General features: G+C 37.8%; 1 pseudogene; it reads left to right on the top strand.

The window, feature by feature from the left end:
* Positions 1-11: 11 nt before the first annotated feature.
* LOC102496378 (vasculin-like protein 1) lies at positions 12-15479 on the top strand (annotated as a pseudogene).
* Positions 15480-21750: the final 6271 nt, after the last annotated feature.

The raw sequence follows: 21750 nt of genomic DNA, 5'->3' as shown, positions 1-21750 counted from the left end.
CACTGTCTCCTATGACCTGCTTCAGTGTGTCGGGGACAGAAGTTAAGGACCTTCAAGTGCTTGTGTGCCTTGAGCTGGAATGTGGAAATAGACAAGAGCCAGGCTGGTCCAGGCAGTTCAAAAATCAGGGCTCTTTGTCAGTAAGGCTTATGAATGGACTGAGCCAGCAGGAAGGTGACTGTACCGTGACCAAGTCCAGAGTATCTAGACCCTGAGTTCCAATAGCATGCACTTTCTCAGCAGATGTCTAAACACTGCCCAGATGCTCCAAGTGTCCCTCCATTGCCATTTGGCCCAGGCAGAAGACCAGATAGGCGTTTCACCATAGAGACAGAGAGGTCTTGAAGGGAACTCCTTCCTACAGCCTCTATGATGTCAAATAAGCTGCACACCCCTAAACTGCAAAAGCCATTTTGGAAGAGGATAAAGAATGGGGCCTCTAAGATATTGCTTATTTTATCAGAGAGTTATATAGTGAATTTTGTTTGGGGATGGGACTAAATTTTATTTTCATCTTTTTATTCTTTGCCCTTTAGGTGCATATCATGAAGACAATCTGATTGTTCCAGGGAAATGAGGAAGCTACATCTTTTTTCCAAATCCGAGTGAGCATATGAGTAAATTTGCAACTCTTTTATGTATTATTTTGTCAGTATTCACTTCTTAAGAGCTTTCTTATTTTTTCTGGAGAGCCACAATGTCTTTGCCCACTTTCCTAATAAGAGTCTCCCTTCCTACCTCCCATGACATGGACCTCTTTTACCCCCTAGCTATCTATGATCTCTTGTTTTGTATCTCTTTACATCCAGGTATTTAAACATAGGCACTTTTAAGGCTTAGATTTTTGGCACCACATATTAATTCGTTCTATTCGATACTTTGTTATATGGAAAATAATTTGATATACCACAAAGAATTATTTTATAGTTAACTGCACTATAACCAACTTATACTATTGCCTATAATTTTGCATTGAATAATCGTTTTGTTATTGTCCTTAAGTGAGTTCATGTGGGTATGATTGACCTATGTTGACTATATTTAAGTCTTTTAAGAACAATGACTGACATTAAAAAGATACTGCTCTGGAATCAGACCATGGTGGAGCAGTAGTGCACACATGTGAGGCAGCACACATGGGAAGGTTTCCAGTTCAAGTCTGGAGACCTCCCTGATTATGCTAGGCACAGACTTGCCCATGATCCTGGACTAGCTGAAGGCTAAGGTTGGATTGAGGCATCAAGTATTGTGGGGGCTCTCTCTCTCTCTCTCTCTTTCTTTCTGCCTCTCTCATTCATGGAAGAAATAAAGTTTTTTTTAAAAAAATTTAAAGGTATATGCTTTAATGCTTGTTCAATGCTCTATACAAAGTATGTATTTGCTAGGAAATTGAACTGCTTTGGCTATGATGAATACACTAAGGTGACATATGAGAAAAGTCAGAAAGTATTTTTATTTTTAAATAAACAAATGACTAACAGTTACTCTTAAAATAAGCAATAAAAAATACTTCTTAATGAAAGGTACTGACAAAGAAAGATCTTTATACTCACCAGGTTGGACAGTTTGTTTATGGCCTCATGAAGTAACCAGGCTTAATTTGTGGTTTCCATGTTAAGTGTCTTTCTTTCAAATGGATGGAACCTTTGGGGGGAAAGCTACACTGAAACCATGCTTAGCAAAGTTAGCATTCAAAAACAAAATCCACTTTTAATGAATTCAAATCAATGAATTTTAACATAACTAGCATTACTGGCATATTCTGTATAATTGGTAAATACAAAAGGAAGAAAGCACTACCCTGTACTGAAGGAGCCTTCATTTCACCCGAAAGAACAGACATTTACAACTAGGCAGAATCTGATGTGTTGTAATATAGGCATCAAAAGAGGGAAAGTATTGTTTGGGTGTAATAGAGGAAACTCTCATAAGAAAAGAGCAAATGGAGGCCAGGCTCATAGAGTGAAAACAAACAAACAAACAAAAAAGCAAAGAGAGACAGGACAAGTAAATTGGACCTTGCAGAATTGGTAGACCTTAGGAGATACTCTGAGCTGAGAGACCATATGAGCAAAGGCATTTCTAGAAATCTTATTTCCCACTTCTAAAAAGAATTATTATTAATATTTAATTTGCCAGAGGATGGGTGTGTTTGTCAGAGAGACACAGAAAGTGAGACAGCAACTTCCCCTCCACCCCATAGGGTTTGGCAATGCCATAGTTCAGTCTCCTCCTGTCAGAATTTTAGGCATGCACACACATGTGTGTGATATGTATTTCAAGCCCCCTGTTCTGGGACTTAAACTGTACAGTCGACCATGTGGGATCCAGCTGCCTTAATCACCATGCCATCTGCTATGTCGACCATGTGGGATCCAGCTGCCTTAATCAACATGCCATCTGCTACCCCAATGATTTTTGTTTTTGTTTGTTTGTTCGTTTGTATTGTTTTTGCTAGTTTTCTCTGGAGAAAATAAGGGAAGAAATAGTGCTTTCTGTCAGGTAAAACTCTGGTGTTCATGACATTTTCCTTTGTGGAGTGTCTTTGGGCATCCCAGCCCACCAGGACTTGATGCTATTCTCTGTGACAAAGAAAACCCCAGGAGAAAATTTTATGCTGGGCTGGTCCCATTGTCTTGTGAGTAAAGGAACAAGATCCCACATGTCTGGCTGTTGTTCAAATTCTGGTCCTAGCCACAAGAAAAATGTGCCTAGTATCTGTATGTGCATGACCAAAATCCCAACAGGATGAGGAAATGAAGGAGAAGGATTTGTGGTGTGACCACACCCATTTGTGGGCACTTACCCTATTGATGGTAGGTAGTCTCTGAATGTAAGAAAAGACAAAAGAAAACTTCTAAGCTCTTTTATCCCATCTTTGCCTTTCCAGATTCAACTGGTGCCAAAATTATCCTTTTTAAAATAAGGCCACACCAATTTCTTAGGAAGGAACTGTAAATTATTCTTTTATATTCTTTTTAGTATGACTCGTTTTTGGACATAGAGACAGAAAGCGAGAAATCACCCCCCAGGGGGGATGGTCACGCCGCAATCCCTTCTCCTCCATTCTCCTGTCGGGATCTTGGGCACACACGCACATGCGCCCGTCGTGAGTTTTAAGCCACCGGGTCCGGGACACGAACCGCGGTCGACTACATGGGAGTCCAGCGACATAGCCATTACACCAACTGCTGGTTCCCTAGTATGACTCCTTTTGCATTAATTATAGGAAGATCATCAAGAAAAACCTGAGTTGTTTTCCTGGACAGGTGTTACTGTTTCATCATGAAATAAGGACCAGAAACATTGGTCTTTTACCTTTAACTCTGCCTAATGGAATAGGCTTAGAGTTCTCTGTTCTTTAAAAGAAATAAAAATCCTTCTCCACCTTGAATTTTGCCCTTTGCAATTATGACATTTATCTTTTGCCCTAGGCAATCCGACTAAAAGATTGTCTAGTGACTTTCTTTAGTTGCCCATTCATTGCTCTGTCACACCTTGCTATTCAAATCTACCAACCCTCTTGACCCATGATCTCTTCATTTCTAGAATAAATTTAGAATTTGGATACTAGTCTTTTCTTTTCTTTTCTTTTTAGGTTTTTGCGATAGGCCACATATGCTCACTGGAGAGAGCTAAAGAGAGATAAAAAGAAGGAAATTAAGAAACCAATCCCTGGTGAGTGAGGGAGGATGACCATGCAATAATCCCTTCTCTTTTTGAGATTTGGGCATGTACACGTACATGCCTAGCATTATTTTCAAGTCACAGGTCCAGGATTCAAACTTTGGTCTGCCATGTAGGAGTCCAGTGACTTAACCACCATGCCACCTGCTGGTCCCTGCTTGCTTATCTTACCTGCTGACTTGGCATCATCTAATAATGGCAATGGCAAATCTCTCTTCTTAAACTCTCTCCTTCCTTCCCTTATCTGACACCATGTCCCGTCTCTGTCCTCTGTTATCCCTTTGGTTAATGGATTTCTACCTATTTCATAAATATTGCTGTACCCAAGACTTCCTTCTCTATGTCTTTACTCTTCCACATGTTGGACCTAACTCCTTAGTACCAGTATGTCTTTGAAACAAATCTGTATCTTTAGCCAGTATTTCTTTCTTACACCACATCCACATGTCTATGCTTCCTAGGTATCTCCATTAGAAAGTCTCCAAGCATATCATACCCAAACTCTTCAAATATGAGCTACTCTTCCTTTCCTTACCTTATAGTCTAAGTCAGGAATTAGGAGTTGTTATAAATGAACTAAAGATCCAAAAGTCAAGAGATATTTCTAATACCTGATGAAATATTAAGTTTTTCCATGGACATGCATTGTCTTTCTAATTAGCAAACTAAGAATGTCCTTAGTAAACTCCTATTTCTTAGCCATCAATTTCACATGTGGTAAAATAAGATGAAAATTCTGTTTGACATTCTGTCTGGAAGCTCCAGATTAGGATAATTGATTTATATATTTTTCTAAGCACTATCCATTTTGCATTTCAAATGAGACTATGATAAGAAATAATTTAATAAATATGGTCTATAGATGAGCTTTGTCTGTCTGTCGACAGTAAACTGAAATTGTTGGGTACTGCCACATAGACCTGGTAGATACTCCAGATATAAATCAGTCTGAAGGAAAGTGTTTATGCCTGAATTTTAAATAGCAGAGCATTATGTTTAGACAATATTTTGCTTAACAGTAACAGCAACAGATATAATCAAGAGAGACGGTGATTACTGTTTAGTTATACCGACAGTATTGGACATTTGTCACAATTGTTTTAGGTTTTATATGATGTTTTCTTCAATAAATTCGTCAATTCTTTACAAAGTGATAAGGAACACACCAGCAGACTCTTTGATCCCATGGGATGCATGACTTAATTCTGCAAGGTCTTGAGTAAAAGTCTTAAACCATAAATCAAGCCCTGACCTCTGCAGCATGAGTGAATTTATGAGAATTTTGGTCCTGAATGTCTCATTAAACAGCCCAAGTTGGCACTGTAAAGGTAAGGTCAGATTTGTAAACAACTCAAGAGAGATCATTGACAAATTAATGTTCAGAGCTCGCAGTATTATAATTATTTTGCATTTGAAAGCTGCCTTTAGGCTCTGAACTTATCTGCTCTGGTTATGAACAGTGGATATGTTCAGCATGGAATGTTGAAAAAATTCTCACCAGACAAGTGCAGCAGTTTTATTCAGAATTAGCTAAAGGGCATAACACTGTAAAAGAGAAAATGAACCACTCATTCGCTGTCATCAGAAATGAGGAAATGGCTTTAGGCAACAACTGAAGAGTCCTTTTGAACTTGAGAAGTTCACTGATTTGGCAGTGAGGAGGATCTTGTTTGTCTTGCTTGTTCTGGAGAACTATTTATTCTCAAATAATTCCAGTAAATAAGGCACAAGGAGAAAATCATCAATCTCATTTTCTCCAAATATCTCTCTGTATTATGTCATTATTACATTTAATATCACTTCCAAAATATGGCCTTATTTTTTCATATAGAACTTGGATGTGCTCTATCCTCTCATTTAAAATAGATTATCCCTGTAATCTAATACCACAAATAAAACAAATATAGTAATTATTTTATAATAAAATCAGAATAAAAAAATGAGTGCCATTTCAAGGAGCAAAACATTAGCATTTTAATACTTCATTACACTAAAATATTTCTTCATGTTAACAAACTTTATAATCTGATAACTTAGTGATCCTTCTCTGCTCCCACCTAGTTCAAGTCACCATTATCTCTCACTCTGGCTATTTCAATACTCCCTTACTGATCTTCTTTTACCCTAAGGTCTGAGCTCTGCATAGCAGCCAGAGCAATTATATTTTAAACATAGTTCATGTCATGTCTTTCTTCTGCTCAGAAATTTCCAGTGGTTTTAAATCTCGCTGACCCTTGAAGTGGACTAGCAGGCCTGTGTAACCTGGTCTGTGGCCACCTTGCTACTAATCTGTGCCTCAGTTTCCCACCTGAACGCCAGCTGTTCTTATCTCAACTGTTCCATGGACGCCCCCAGGCCTAATATCACCCAAGGTCTTTGTCCTGACTCTGACCTCTCCTGAAATACCTCGAGAGCCGTATGTCCCAGTTCTCACTTCAGCCAAGTCTTTGCCCAGATAAATATCACCTTTGTAGTGACCCTTTTAGAACGAGAACATGTATATAGTTCTTCCCTTCTTTCTAACAAGTTTTATTCTCTATCCCTCCATCCTGTGTTTTTGTTTCGTGTTGTTTTTTATTCACAAGAAATTTTACCTCTTGGCATTATACACACACACACATTTGGTCCATTTAAGTCTGGGAAAAAGTAAGATAGATGAGTATAAGGACATTATGTGTTCTTTTTCACAGTTCTATCCTGAGCACCTAAACTATGTCCTGCCTGAGAGTAGGTACTCAGTACACATTTGTGTAATGAAAGACAAGAACATGAGTGAAGCTAAAATTGTCAACCTAAGAACTGAACTTCTCCTAAAATCCAATTTTATCAAGCAACTATATCCCCTTACTTCATTAGTAATGTAAATTTGGCCAATTAATTCCTAGCTTTCCATTTGCTTTCAGCTATGAGTTAGATTGCCAGGGGAATAAAAGTCACCAAGGTACAACTGAATACATTTATGAGCAGAAGAATAAAAATCTATTAAATTCATAATTTGCTTTTATCTATTCAATGTAATTCTCTGAATTTTAAAAAACTGTATAGATTAATATAAATTAGCATACAGAACAGTCCCATCATCCCAAAATCACTTCGTCATACTTTCTCTTTGTTGTCATGTTCATCCCCCTCTCCATCCCCTCCACAGACATCTACTGATCTGTTCTCCATCATACTAAATTTTTATTTTTGAGAATATCATAAAAAATGTAATTGTATGTTATGTCCCCTTTTGAACTGACTTCTTTCACTCTGTATAATCTTCATGAGAGTCAACCAAGTTGTATATTCACTTCTATATAGTATTCTATTGCATGAACCACTATCTGTTTACCCAATAAAAGACATTTTGGCTGCTTCTGGTCTTGACAATTATGAAAAGTACTATAAAGGTTCATATATAAAGTTTTTGTGTGAATGTAAGTGTTTGATTTTCTAGGAATAATAAATATCCATAAAGTGATTGTTGTATCCTATGGTAATACATATTTCATTTGATAAGAAACTTCCAAGCTATTTTTCAGAATGATGGTACCACATTGCATTCCCACAAGCAATGTATGAGTTGCTGCACATTCTCAGTAGCACTTGCTGTTGTCAGTAATTTTTCTTTTAGCCATTTACATACATTTGTAGTGGTAACTCATCATGGTTTTCATTTGTATTTCTTCAATGGCTAATGATGTAGAACGTCTTTTTATGTGCTTCTTTGACTTCAAAATATCTTCTTTAATGGTGTCTGGTAAAGTTTTTATTACTTTTTTTTTGGAGAGGTTTTCGCTGTAGGGCGTATGCGCTTGCCAGAAAGACACAGAGAGAGAGAGAGAGACAGAAAGCGAGAAATCACCCCCCAGAGGAGGTGGCCACACCACAATCCCTTCTCCTCCATTCTCCTCTCGAGATCTTGGGCATGCATGTACACGTGCCCGGCGTGAGTTTAAGCCACCGGGTCCGAGACTCGAACCACAGTTGACTACGTGGGAGTCCAGCGACATAGCCATTACACTAACTGCTGGTCCCAAGTTTTTATTACTTTTTAACTGGATCTTTTTCTTTCTTTTTTAGAGGTTTTGTTTGTGTGTATGTGTGTGGGGGGGGGACATAGCCATTTTGTTTTTTGTTTTTTGTTTTGTTTTGTTTTGTTTTGTTTTGGCATAGGGCACATATCCTCACTGGAAAGAGAGAAACACTGAGAGGAAAAGTGAGAAATCACTCTTCAGTTGGGATGGCTGCACAGCAATCTCTTCTCCTCTGTTCTCTTTGGATCTTGAGCATGCATGTACATGTGCTTGACCTGATTTCCAAACCACCAGTTCTGGGATTCGAACCATAGTCAGTCATGTGGGAGGTCTAAGGACATAACCACTACACCACCTGTTGGCTCTAGGTCTTTTTCTTACTGCTGTATTTGTGAATTACTTTTTTTTCCTTTTCTAGTTGCAAGTTCCTTGTCAAATCTGTGATTTGTAAATATTTTGTTTTTAACTTGTCTTCATTCTCTTACACAATTGATTTTTGACAAAGATACAAAGGCAATGTCATGAAGAAATGATAGTTTTGTTAACAAATATTACTGAAATAGTCGAACACCGATATGTTAAAAAGTAAACTTTAATTCATATTAACCATACACAAAAATTAACTCAAAATATATCAAATATCTAAAAGTCAAACTGAAAACTAAAACTTCTGGGACCAGTAGTTAGGGTAATGGCTATGTCGCTGGACTCCCACGTAGTCGACCGCGGTTTGCGTCCCGGACTTGGTGGCTTAAAACTCACGCCGGGCGTGTGTGTGTGTGTGCCCAAGATCCTGAGAGGAGAATGGAGGAGAAGGGATTGTGGCGTGGCCATCCCCCCTGGGGGGTGATTTCTCGCTTTCTGTCTCTCTGTCTGTCTCTGTCTGGCAAGCACACGTGCCCTATAGCAAAAAACTTCTCCAAAAGAAAAAAAAAACAACAAAACCCTAAAACTTCTGAAAGACAGAGAAAGATTTCTTAGATATAATACCAAAACTTACTCCATAAATGAAAAATATAATGAACAGAACTTTATCAAAATTTTGAAACTTTGCTTTTTATTTATTTATTTATTTGAGAGATTTATTTTTGCTATAGGGTGTGTGCACTTGCCAGAGAGTCAGAGAGAGAGACAGAGAGTAATCCCCCCCCTGGGGGGATGGCCATGATGCAATCCCTTTTCTTCCATTCTCCTCTTGGGATTTTGGGCATGCACACACACATGCTGGGCACGTGTGTTTTAAGCCACAGGGTCTGGGACTTGAACAATCAACTATTTGGGAGTCCAGCAACAACCATTACACTATCTGCTGGCTCCAAAACTTTGCTTTTCTAAAGACACTCTTAAAAGAAGGAAGAGACAATGAATTATGACCAGGAAGAGGAACCTGCAAGGAGTCTGAATGAATGATGCAATAGGAAAATCCAAGAGAGCATAGTGTCCTGGGAAAAAAAGGAAAGAAATTATGTCAAGGAGAAAGCAGTGGTGCACCTCATAGCCACTGATGGGGAATGATTATTTAATTTTGAATCAGAGAATAAATGGAGACCCATGTCTTCAGGTACTGCCCTCTGGTCACAGCTATCTTCTTAGTCTTGACTCAGCTCTTCTGCCAAGGTAGGAGTTACAGAACAGCACCAGCCTATCACCAGGTGATATAGACTTAAACTTGGTGCTATAGGTTTCATATATATTGTACTAGAAATTACACTTAAACTTCAATCATCATTTCATCTGCATTTATCCACTCACTCATTGAAAATGTAATGAATGCTTTTGGTGTGTCCAACATTAGCAGACACTAGTGATTTACTAAAGACCTAATAGCTGATAAAATAAATGTACAGAACGGAGTTGATGATAAACATTAATCAAACAGCCTCGCTGGGTGAAATTGCTATGGTCCTTTTTATTGCTTGGTAACAATGACAAATTCATTACTGATCCTGTAGTCATAATATAATAGGGGCTATGTTTAGAATTGTCCTGCTGTCATCAATGGCATATTTATGTCAATTACCACCTCACTGTGTGAATGTGATTCCAGGTGTGAATAGACCCTGGGTGGCTTTAATGTATCTTTCTGTTTCTGAGATTTCTTTGTGCTTCCTCAAACCAGATTTGCCATTTAACTTCATTCCATTTTCAGTCTCCTAGTGTCTCATCTCTTTCTACTCTACTCCTGTTTAAAATAAAAGCTAAATGTAAAGACCAGCAAAACTATTCATTTTGATTAGCTGAGATGAATCTGAAACATATGTGGACTTTGTATAATAGAAATGTTCACAGGTTTTGCCATCCCTGGGAAATTACCAATTAGAATATTTTGATAGTAGAGATAGAAAATAAAAGTATTTTTTAATAAAAATTTACATTCCTACAAATATATCTTTATATACATAGGGTTTGTATTACTGTATTTTTTGAAGAATTAGTTTATTTAACTTTATTTATTTATTTTAATTTGACCAGAGAGGGACAAAAAGAGAGAAAGAGAGAGAGGAAAAGTGAGGAAGCAAGCTGCCAGGTCCAGGATGTGAACCACAGTCGGCCATGTGGGAGCCCAGTGCCCTTAAACACCATGCCACCTGCTGGCCTAGTTTTCATTACTATAAATGGCATGTATTTGTTATGAACATTTTCACAGATGAGAGAGAATATAACAGTGGTTAAACACACAGCTTCTGGAGCTAAAATGCTGGAGATCTCAGTTTGTCTATGTACAAATTACGTTAACCTCATCAAGTTACTTGACAATTTTGTGTTTCAGTTCTTTAATCTATATAGAATACATAATATTTGTGCCACTTTAGAGGTCATATATATATATATATATATATATATATATATATATATATATATATATATATATATATATATATATATATATATATATATATATATACACACACACACACACACACATATACATAGGTATGTGCATTCTTCAAAAAGTTCATGAAAAATGAGCATAAAAAATTATGCATGAGGCTAGCAGGTGGTGTAGAGGTTAAGGCGGCTGGATCCCTATGGTCAACTATGTAGTGCAAGTCTCAGACCTGGTGACTTGAAAATCATGCCAGGTGCATGTACACATGTACCTAAAATTCTGAGAAGAGAATGGAGGAGAAGGGACTGTGGTGTGGTTATCCTATCAGGGAGTGATTTCTCACTTTTTTATATCTCTCTGGTGACTGTATGTGCCCTATGTGTGTATATTATATATATGCATATTGTATATACATATATGTATTTTATATATGTATATTTATAGTATGGATTTCAAAATGTTTGTCTGAGTCCTGGAATTAGACAATTTGGGTGACCCCTGAATCATAAGATAGTAAGATAGTAAGGAATGAATCATGGGTAGTTTAATTACCCTTTTCATGACTGTGTACAAAATGGAATTGTTATAGTTTGGATGATGGTTTGTCCACTGACATTTCGTGTTTCAGAGTTTGGTATGGGAAGTGGTAAGGCCTAGTGGGCAATAGCAGTAATTGAATCTTGACAATTCCATCAGAGAGACAATACACTCAGGAATAGATTTATGATGTCTTATGAGATGCAGTGCAAGGGGTTGGTTCTCACAAGAGCTCATTGTTATGAAAATAAGAGTTTTCAGCAGTTCACTCTTTGCCTGTGTGTACCCTTCATTCTCTGTGCTTCTGTTGACCACTTTTCAGGCCTATGTCTTTTGACCTGCCAACTACCAGAACAGTGAGTTTTGCAAATCAACCTCTATTCTCTTAAATTCACCCAGTCTAGGATATTTCTGTTATCAGCCCAATAATGAACTAAGTAAGAGATTCATAGTAGCAGTATTTATTCCTCATAAAATAGTGCATGTAAAGAAGTTAAATGTGCAGTTCATCTTAGCTCTTATTTTATGACTGGTAGTGATGTAGCTCCAAAAACATAAATTAAAATTTAGATATTTTTATTGTGAATCATATAAATGGAACTTACTCATGATTTCCTTTGTATTAAAAACTAAAAGAAGACCAAAAAAAAATGGGTTGGGGAATAGTAACAAGTTTGCCTGATTCTAACCATTCTAGGTGAGTTTGGTACCCCAGAGAACTTCCCAAAGATAGTACCTTATATAATAAGAATTCAGGATATATTTGTTGAATGAATACTTTGAAGCTTACAAGAGTGAGTGAATGGCTTGTTGTTAAAAGATCCCCTGATTTATGTACTGTGAATATGACAGATTGGTCACTGAGGGAATGCTAAATATATCAGCACTTTTGATCAGTGGCTATAAATTCAATAAATGCGTTGCAAGAGGATATCAAGATGGATGGTTAATGAACTAAAGAAAAATAGCCATAAGTATGTAAATAGAAAAAATACACTTATTTTGATGCCTGGAGTGAGTTCCTAAGATAAATGTAGCTAGCTGAGAAGTCCTTGCAGCCTAACAAGCAGCTGGCAAGCAGCCACAGAAAAAGGGCAAAGGACAGAGGCCACTGAGCATTTATAGGACTAAGTTCCAAGTAGCTACAGGCCGCCTAACAACCACGATTATGATCAAAGAACATTCTACATGCACAAAGAGCACAGAAAGCACTGGTATGACCACGTTAGTCTTTCCTGTGACACCTACGTATGTAGATAATCTCCATAATCAACGGTACAACCCTCTCAAATGACGCAGCACCATATTCACGATGCAACCTAAACATTTTGTAATCCGAATGCCTGAATTATTTGGCCCCATTTAAACCTAATTGTGCCAGAGCAAGAAACAATGATTTTTCACTTTTTATTTTTTAGAGAGATTTTGCTATAGGCCACATGTGCTTGCTGGAGAGACAGAGAGAGACAGAGACAGAAAGCAAGAAATCACCCTCCAAGGGGGATGGCCACGCCACAATCCCTTCTCCATTCTCTTCTCAGGATTTTGAGCATGCATGCACATGTGAAGGCATGAGTTTCAAGTTGCCAGGTCCAGGACTTGAACCACGGTTGGACATATAAGAGTCCAGCAAGGTAACCATTATACCATCTGCTGGTCCTGGTTTTTCACTTTTTTCATTTGTATGGTAGAGTTTTGGATATACTGTAAGACTATTAAGGTTGAGCAAGGGCAGATAGACTGAATTTTATTTTAAAACATAAAGTTTTTTGGAAGGAAAAATATCTACCTTTATTTGTAAACTGATCATATAAAAATATAAAGAAATGTTTAAATTGAAGGTAAGACTTTTTAATTCGTGCTTAGAAGTTACCTGAGCACTCCCAGCAGGTTGTATGCCAGTTCAGGCCATGCAGGCCTTTGGAACCAGGCTGGAAAAGGCTGGAGTCTCAAGTATGCACACACATGATAGGAAGAAGAAGGAAGTGGAAGAATATTAAATTCATGTGGCCTTCATGGATCCAAAATAATAAGTGTTTTCTCTATTGAAGCAGTTTTTCATCACTTTCCAGTAGCTCAGTTCAGCTTTTGGGAAGGGACAATACAAGTGAAATACAGAAAACTGAAGAGAATAAAACTCATTTGGAACTATCTTTCTCCTTGACTACCCCTTACTTCCCATCTTTCACCTTATAAAATTTTGCTTTCCAGTTATTAATAGTACCAAAGAAGTAGAATATACGTTTAGGAGCTTTATGCCAAGAAATTTGCCTTGAAAGCTACTCTTCTGTGGAGGGAAAAGTATATCAAGTTCCTGTTTGATTCATAACAAGATTTCTTATATCCTTAGATTTTGAAGGTTAAAACAGATGTAAATACCAATGTGCACACTATCTTAGCAGTGTGTAAGAATACTGAGATTTGTATTTTAAGGTCTTTGTCATGTGGGTATTTTGCCACTGTAGTTTACTGCTCTGATCTTTTCTAATGTTTTCATATAACATTTCTGATCTGTCACCTTGATGACATTATTTCCCCCCACATGAGCCCACTTGTCTTCTAGCTATGAGCTTGTAATGAACAGTGTTTGCACTCCCTGTGCAGATGTCTACGTATTCCCTATTTAAGCAACATCATAGAGCCATAACTCAAGGAAGTTGAATGAGGTGAAGGTAGACATAGCTATTTCCCTTCTCCCCTTTTAAAAATGTAACATATACTTTTATTTTCCTCTTCCTCTTCCCTTCCCCCTCCCCTTTTTGGAAACGTGTCAGGAACTCTAGATAGTTTAAGAGGAGCAATTGAGGGATTTGAGAGAGTGAGCCACACAGGGCCAGGTTTCTTTGTACTTGCCATGCTACTTAAGCACCCTTGTAACCAGAAAACCTTGTTGGAGCTCCAAGCTAGCAGACTCAAGGAGTTTGGGAAACCAGACCACAGAGGTTACACTCCAGGATCCTGGCCGTGAGGCTGGAAGCCTCACCTTGCTGAAAAGAGACACTGGACCTAAATGACGCAGCATGACTCTGTTGCTGCTTGGCAAAGTCACCTACAGTCATCTTTGAAAAACACAGAGAGCCCCTATCCCAAGGAGAAGGTAGATCTGTAGTAAGCTGTTGTCGACGTAATTCCTCTGATGGCTTTTTAAACAATGGACCCCAAAGAACTACAGGAAATTCCTGGCACCAGCCCTCTCTGTCCCACCATGATTCTGTGGACTCCAGTGTCTCTAAGGGAGCTTGTGCTGGAATCACAGGGGGTGTATCTGGTTGGTGTGGCTCTTCCGGAGGTCATGACTGTGCATGAGCCAGCATAGTGGAGGTGGCTCAGGGAACTATTGCCACTGGAAAGGCAGTTTCCACTCCTGGAAATGGCTGTGCCTTTCCAGAAATGCCACCTATGGAGATTAGGGAAGAAAAGAAAGAAGACAAGGTGGAAAAACTGCAGCTTTAAGAGAAAGATTTTCCTTCTTTGAACCTAGAAGCTGGCAAATATCAGTCATGCAGACCTATTGGGACTCCTTCTGGAGTGTGGGAAAAACCCACCTAAAGCTAAGCAATCTTCCAAGATGCTAGTCATCAAAAATTTTCCAAAGAGGCTCCTGCTGCTGCCTTCTCCACTGCATTCGCCTCACCAGGATCTCACCACGCAAATGGCAACAAATCCTCAACCATGGTTCCAAGTGTCTGTAAGAACCTGGTTCCTAAGCCAGCACCACCTCCTTCCAAGCCCAATGCATGGAAATCTAACAGAATGGAACACAAATCAGGATCCCTTTCTGCTAGCCAGGAGTCTACTTTTAACAGTCCAATTTTTGTTAGCAACTCAGTGGTAGGCTGGTGGCACAGTTATATGTTCTTCCAAAGAGCCCCTCCATCACCACTCCTCCAACTGAGACCAGCTCTTCTTCTCTGACCAAGTTGACCTGTAGAACCACTGACAGAAAGAGCAAACTCCTGAAGAGTCTGAAGGATGACTGGAATGGAGATTTCTCGAAGTACAGAGACGGAAAAGATTGAGGATTTAGAGGATAACAGCACACTTGAACCAAAGGAAAATGGGAGGAAAGCTGTCATCAGAATGGTCTTGCTCTCCCTGTAGTGGAAAAAGGGGAGGTCCTCTCACACTCTCCAGAAGCTGAGCACAGATTGTTGAAGGCAATGGGATGTTAAGACTATCCTGAAAATGATCAGAATTGCCTTCCCCTCACAGAGGATGAGCTCCAAGAGTTCCACAGGAAGATAGAGCAGTAGAAAAAAAATGGCTTTGGAAGAATGGCTTCTTGCAGAGCTGCTGTTCCAGCTGTTCTCCGCTTAGAGAAGTGCTTGTAAAGCAGAGTTTGAAGACCCAGGCCCAGATACCAGTAGCAGTGAAACATCAGATGACAATGCCTGGAAGTAGGTATATCAGTGCTCACAGTTAAATCGACCCAGTAAACTTGGCTTGTGTGTTTGGAGAGCATATAAAAGAAATCATTCTTTTCCTTTTCTTTTGTTGTTCAGTGCTTCATGCACAAGGGAAACAATCATATCCCAAAGAGAGCAATGATCTTGTTTAGATTTTGTTGTCCTTCCCTATTATCTGCTTAATAGAGAAATGTGAAATGTTTGTGTGGTGGTAAAGTGTTTAAAATACACACAGACATACACACACACACAATATGTATGTGTATATATATATATATACACACACATTTATATATATATATATATATATATATGGCAATGCACAGGTAGGAGCTGGCAGTTCAGAGAGGAAGAGGTACTGGTCTGCAGCAACACCTACTACCAGCCCATGGAGCACTCACCCCTGTGCTCAAACAATTATTGTCAATGACAAAGTAATTCTTGAAGTGATCATTGTATTAAATTAATGCTAATAATGTGGATATTTTATTTTATTTTTGGTCGTTCAAGTAAATTTAGCCCTTAACCATTTTTTAATTTTTTCCCTTTTGGGTACAGTTTTAAAATATTTGGATATAGGAAATGTGTTATTTTTGCAGTCTGGATATTCTGAGTGGATTGTAAAGTTTATATTTTTGTGAGATTTCGAAGATTAAGATTATTTTGATAACATTATTTACAGGTCAAAAAGATGTGGTTATCACAAGTCTGTTGAAGGGGAAAACTACTGCATAAAATAACTAACTTGGAATAAATGTTTTGCATCAGTTAAAAAAAAAAGTTACCTGAGACATCACAACAACTTTTCTCCTCAAAATAGGTTAATTTACCTATGATGAGATGTGATGATGACTAAAATAATTTTCTTTCATACTAAAAATTCACAGTCATTTCACGGACATTACCAGGCATCACAGAAAATTCCAGGTAAAGAAAGTCATGCTCTTTGACTTTGATGACAAAAACTGTATTTTGATTTTGGTCTTCAATCATTGTCTTGGGGGCACACAATGTTTTATTGCAAGTGGAAATTTAAAAACAGTTTTTTAACTTAGTAAAAGTGCATAGTATTTGCTAATTAAAAATCAAAGATGAGGTTATAATTTCTCTTGTAAAAGAATAAAGGTAGAAATAAGTGCAGTATAACTTTTGTATTATTATTCATTTCTTCCATATGAGCAAAAGAGACAGGGAAAGACATGGACAGAGAGACAGCTCTCCCAACAAGGTCTTGATGGCCTCTGTCCCAGCCAGCTCCAGTTCAGCCCCAGCCTTAGCCCGCCCTGATCCCGGGCATGCACATGCTCAGGCTCCTCAGGAAAGTGCCCAGACACAAACCTCGGCTCAGCCTCACCACTGTGCCAATGTCTAGCCCCAACAATTTTTGATGAAAACTCATATAGAGCTTTTATCCTTAGAGTTTTAAATATTTTATTGATGAGGCTTTATTACAAGCCGATGGCTATTATTTCTAGTTTAGGATTTTTAGGATTTATATTAAAAGGTTTTAAATTTTGTGTTCTTTAAAAGAATGATTTTATTTAACTTTGTTTGTTTGTTTATTTATTTTATTTGACCAGAGAGGGGCAGAGTGAGCGAGCGAGCGAGAGAGAGAGAGAGAGAGAGAGAAAGCAAGCTGCCAGGTCTGAGATTCAAACTGCAGTCGACCATGTGAGAGTCCAGCTCCCTTAACTATCATGCCACCTGCCAGCCTCATAAATTTGGTTTTGTTTTTAACAACCATTGAAAGCTAAAAATAAAGGGCCAGCTGAGTAGTGCAACAGTAATGTGCCACTCTAGAGAAGCCAGCTCCCACATGGTGACCAAGGTTCTATTCCTTAGCTCAGTTAGCCTGAAATATCCTGGGCACATGCATGGGTGCCCAAGTTTCCAGAGGGCGGAGTACTGGAAGATGGATATTGTGTGGTAACCAGCCTCCGTGGAGGGCATTCTCTATCTCTTTGTGTCTCTGTGTGTCTCTCTTGTGCGCATGCTCATGTTCGATCATGAATAAAGAAAAAAAATTTTTTTAAGTTATAAATTAAATCTAATACTTAAGCTTAATTCATATAAGCTAGCAAGAGTTATGCTGAGAGTTTATCAATTATCCAGAAATTTATCAAAAATAATTAACTATAGTCACAATCTACCTCCACCACTCAGGACCCTCAAAATTCTTTAAAGGCATATGAATTATTTACAAGTTTTTTCCTTTAAAGACAATGTCACATCAACAACCCTTGTGTTACATTTACTTTACCAATTCTTATATAATGTGCAAGGACCGATGAGTTCTAATTGAGAAACAGACTAATGAAGCTTGATAGCTGGTAAAAAAAAAAATGATCTTATTCAGATAAAACATAAAGGTTTCTGGATTTTAATAAACTTAACTCCCGCAGCTTGCCAAATTTAGTTAAAAATTTAAATGTAAATATTTATTTATCTTAGAATAAAAAGAAAAATGAATCCAACTCTTTTAAAGTGGGCAGAAAGTGTTCTGTGTAATTTATCTCGATAGGGGACAAATATTGTACCCAGTACGTTTATGTATTCCATGCATTTTGTTCCTAGTGATGTTATGCAGTGGCCTAACAGGTAGTTTTTAAAAACGTGATGGTGAAAAGGTCATGGTGTTAAGAAGACTAGATTCGTAACCATTCATCTTTAGAAATGCATATGAATAGTATAATAGAAGAAACAGAAAGTCTGTACATTGCGAAAATAGTTTCTAATTCTCTAAAACCCTTTGAACCTAAAGGTCTTAATCAAAACATTTAGAAAAATGAAATAGAATGTCTGCAAAATTGGGTTTTGTGTGAAATGCTTTAGTCAGTTACACTAGCCGAAGTCTGTATCAAGGTGAGTAAGAGGATATGAGTGTGCATAAATGTTTTTGTTTGAAGCAGCATTACCTCCCAGAGATATGAGTCCCACGGTTGAACTTCACACCATCTGACCAATTCTTCCTTTCCCAAGCACTGAGAAATATTTCTTCTTAGTTCAATAACCTTCCTTACCAATTGAGGACCTCATATTTGAGCAGAATTACAAAAGGAAACTATTAATTTAAAAGAAATGCTAGTGAAATTAATTTTGCTTGATCTTGGCATAATAGAGTGTAGCGACTAGAATTAAAAATATGAATAATATGAGCCTGTTTGGTGCCACCCTTTTGGATTCAATTTCAGTCTCAATCGACCCCTATTCTCCTTTTCAAAAGATTTTTTTAAAAGTCTTTTTGGAAGAACAGAGACTATTAATGGGCAATATTTGCTCCAGGTAACCTCTTAGGGACTCATGTACATGGGAATTAAATATTGCACACTAGTCTATCTCTAGTTACCTATAGCTCTATAGTTTCTCTATTTTAAGGGACTAGAGTATCAAAGTAATAAAAACAGTAGTAAAATGGTAGAAAATTAAAGAACTGAGGAAAATTAAAGTTATAATAATAGCAAATATTGAAAACTCTATGTTTAGAACTGATTCAAAAGAAAAGAACATGTAGATATGTAGCCAAAGTGATTCTCAGGAAAGCTTGCCATCTTAAATGTATTTATTAGAAAATTAGAAATATATGGGAAATAGATGGCATAATGGTTATAGCTGACCGGGTTTGGGCTCCTGTACCCAGCAGCCTAAAAAAATTCATGCCAAGTGCATGTGCATGTGGGTCCAAAATCCAGAGAGGAGAATGGGGGAGAAGGGATTGTGGCGTGGTCATCCCCCTAGGGGGATTGATTTCTTGCTTTCTGTTTCTTTGTCTCTGTCTCTCTGGTGAGCACACGTGCCCTATAGCAAAAATCTCTCTCTCAAAAAAATAGAAATATGTAAATAAAAGCACTAGCAATCAATTCAACACTATGAAAAAGAACCAAAATAAATCCAAGAAAGAAATTAAGAAGCATAAATATAAAACTTAAAAGGACAAATTAAAATGATTAATTGACATGATATGAAAAAAAAATCCAAACTAATTCATTGAAATGTCAGGTAAATAGATCAACCTGTTGAGGTTATGATTGAGAAAAAAATAAGACATGAATTTTAAAAAATAAGAATCATCAAAGAAAATTTAAAAACTATTAGAATTGGCAAAAGAAAGATTATGAAAACAAAATAGACTATAGTAACATATTGAAGTGGTAATGAAATAATGACTTGCTCTATCCCGACTTCCACCAAGGCACCAATCCCATAGTATTTTACAGCAAGTATTAACAGACCTTCTTGAAACTGGAAATTTCTATATTAAGCAGACCAAGTATGGATACAAAATGTCTAGATAAAAAGATTAACACATTGAAACCAGCAATTTGCTATATAAATAATACAGCATGACCAAGTTTGGTTTTATCTTGGTTTATGAGCAAAAATAAATCAATATTAGAAATCTTTCAGGACCAACAGTTGACATAATGGCTATGTCACTGGACTCCCATGTAGTCAACCACAGTTCAAGTCCTGGACCCAGTGGCTTAAACTCAAGACAGGCATGTGTACATGTGTACCCAAGATCCCGAGAGGAGAAGGGATTGCAGCATGCCATACCCCTGGGGGTTGCTTTCTCACTCTCTGTCTCTCTGTCTTTCTGGTTAGTGCACGTGCCCTATAGCAAAAACCTCTCAAAAAAAAAAAAAATCTTTCAATAGAATCGACTGTATTAATAACTGTATTAAAGAAGGAAAACGTTTAATCATCTCACTAGATGTTGAAAAAGCATTTTAGGGACCAGCAGTTAGCATAATGGCTATGTTGCTGCACACCCATGTAGTCAACCACAGTTTGAGTCCCAGACTCGGTGGCTTAAAACTCACGCTGGGCGCGTGTGCATGTGTGCCCATGATCCTGAGAGGAGAATGGAGGAGAAGAGATTGCAGCATGGCCATGCCCCCTGGGGGGGTGATTTCTTGTGTTCTGTCACTCTGTCTCTGTCTGTCTGGCGAGCGCACATGCCCTATGGCAAAAACCTCTCCAAAAAAAGAAAAAGCATTCTAAGGAATTCAATTTTCAATGGAGGCCGGGCACTGACAGCAGTAGAAAGCAACACTCCAAGGCTGTTGCACATAGGCAGGCCCTGGCTGATACTCATGGGCCTCTTTGAGTATGCTGGACATGCAAGTGAACATGAGGCTGGCTGGATCTAGGAGTGGATTATGGCATCAGGATCCTGTTGGAAGTGCCAGTAGGGTTGCTCTTGTTATTTTGTCTCTGTGTCTATCTCTCTTAGTCACAGAATAAATGAATAAGTACATTTTTAAAAATAAATAAAGGAACTCAACATGTTTATAGTAATAATAAAGAAAAACCTTTTGTAGAATTAAAAAAATATAAAGTAACTTCATTGACTTTATAGAATATACTGAGACCTAAAATATTATCCTTAATGGTGAGATATCAGAAGCAGGTCAATTATTGACAGGAAGAAATCAGTTACTTAGCTTTTACTTCAAGGTCCCAGCCAGTGTAATAAAATAGAATAGCTCAATTATTGGAGTTAACAAAACTGTCACAATTGCAGATAACATAAGCATTTACCTTGAAACTGAAAATTTTAATACCAGTAAAACCACTAATCAAGATGGCCAAATAGAAGTTCAATATATAATAAACTGTAACTTTAATTTATATCAATGACCACCAACTACAAAACAGAACAAAGGCCAGCAGGTGGTGTGGTGGTTAAATCACTGGATCCCACATGGCCAAATCTGTGGTTCAATTCCTGGCCTTGGTGGCTTGAAAAACACACTGGGCACATTTGCATGCATGCCTAAAATCCCTAGGGGAGAACAGAAGGAAAAGGGTTGCAGCGTGGTCATCTCCACCGGGGGTGATTTCTCACTTTCCCCTCTCTGTCTCTCTCCAGTGAGCAAATGCACCCTATGTCCAAAATAAGTAAATAAATAAATAAATAAATAAATAAATACAAATCTTCAAGGAAAAGAAAAAAAGAAAGAAAAGAAAACAAGAGGTCTACTTAAAATAGCAATAATATCAAATACTTGGAAACAATTCTAGCAAGACTTTATTCAAGAGCATGAGAAACATAAATACATAAATATTGTAAATGAGAGAAAATACTTTCTTTATGAATCAAAAAATTAACACTTTTTTTCATTTTTTACAGTTTTTGGTATATGAGCTCACCAGAAGCAGAGAGATAGCGTGAGAGGGAGGAAGAGAAAGAACTCCCCAGCAGGGCTTGGTCATGCCACAATCCCTTCTCTTCCAATTCTCCGCTCTTTCAAGATTTGAGGCATACACA

Source organism: Tupaia chinensis, unplaced genomic scaffold, assembly GCF_000334495.1.
Source record: "Tupaia chinensis unplaced genomic scaffold, TupChi_1.0 Scaffold143481_1, whole genome shotgun sequence".
In the NCBI taxonomy this organism is placed as follows: Eukaryota; Metazoa; Chordata; class Mammalia; order Scandentia; family Tupaiidae; genus Tupaia; species Tupaia belangeri.
The sequence above is the reverse complement of the archived record's forward strand: the minus strand, read 5'-3'. Positions and strand labels throughout refer to the sequence as shown.